Source organism: Bison bison, unplaced genomic scaffold (assembly GCF_000754665.1).
Source record: "Bison bison bison isolate TAMUID 2011002044 unplaced genomic scaffold, Bison_UMD1.0 scf7180017864101, whole genome shotgun sequence".
Lineage (NCBI taxonomy): Eukaryota > Metazoa > Chordata > Mammalia > Artiodactyla > Bovidae > Bison > Bison bison.
In genome coordinates this window covers 1,018,974-1,019,996 of record NW_011494673.1, presented here as the reverse complement: position 1 = coordinate 1,019,996, position 1,023 = coordinate 1,018,974, and the positions used below count along the sequence as shown (strand labels likewise).

The 1,023-nt window shown below is 34.7% G+C and overlaps 1 protein-coding gene across 1 annotated transcript in view; it reads left to right on the top strand.

The window, feature by feature from the left end:
- SRBD1 (S1 RNA binding domain 1) overlaps positions 1-1,023 on the top strand; it is a 251,450-nt gene that overhangs the window by 120,505 nt on the left and 129,922 nt on the right. The gene's annotated exons all lie outside the window — the stretch shown is intronic.

Genomic DNA, 1,023 nt, shown 5'->3' with positions numbered 1-1,023 from the left:
TTCTAGTAATTTTCTGATGGAGTCTTTAGGGTTTTCTATGTAGAGGATCATGTCATCTGCAAATAGTGAGAGTTTTACTTCTTCTTTTCCAATTTGGATTCCTTTTATTTCTTTTTCTGCTCTGATTGCTGTAGCCAAAACTTCCAAAACTATGTTGAATAGTAATGGTGAAAGTGGGCACCCTTGTCTTGTTCCTGACTTTAGAGGAAATGCTTTCAATTTTTCACCATTGAGGATAATGTTTGCTGTGGGTTTGTCATATATAGCTTTTATTATGTTGAGGTATGTTCCTTCTATTCCTGCTTTCTGGAGAGTTTTTATCATAAATGGGTGTTGAATTTTGTCAAAGGCTTTCTCTGCATCTATTGAGATAATCATATGGTTTTTGTTTTTCAATTTGTTAATGTGGTGTATTACATTGATTGATTTGCGGATATTGAAGAATCCTTGCATCCCTGGGATAAAGCCCACTTGGTCATGGTGTATGATCTTTTTAATGTGTTGTTGGATTCTGATTGCTAGAATTTTGTTACGGATTTTTGCATCTATGTTCATCAGTGATATTGGCCTATAGTTTTCTTTTTTTGTGGCATCTTTGTCAGGTTTTGGTATTAGGGTGATGGTGGCCTCATAGAATGAGTTTGGAAGTTTACCTTCCTCTGCAATTTTCTGGTAGAGTTTGAGCAGGATAGGTGTTAGCTCTTCTCTAAATTTTTGGTAGAATTCAGCTGTGAAGCCGTCTGGACCTGGGCTTTTGTTTGCTGGAAGATTTTTGATTACAGTTTCAATTTCCGTGCTTGTGATGGGTCTGTTAAGGTTTTCTATTTCTTCCTGGTCGAGTTTTGGAAAGTTGTACTTTTCTAAGAATTTGTCCATTTCTTAATATGTTATCTTAATATGTTTTAAGTCAAACCTCTTTCTAAAATTATTAAATCATCCTTTGCTAGCATTAAATTCTATCTTTAACCTCCCCTTTGCATTAAGTTGTCATATAATGACTTCACTTTTTCTCAAGTCATATTA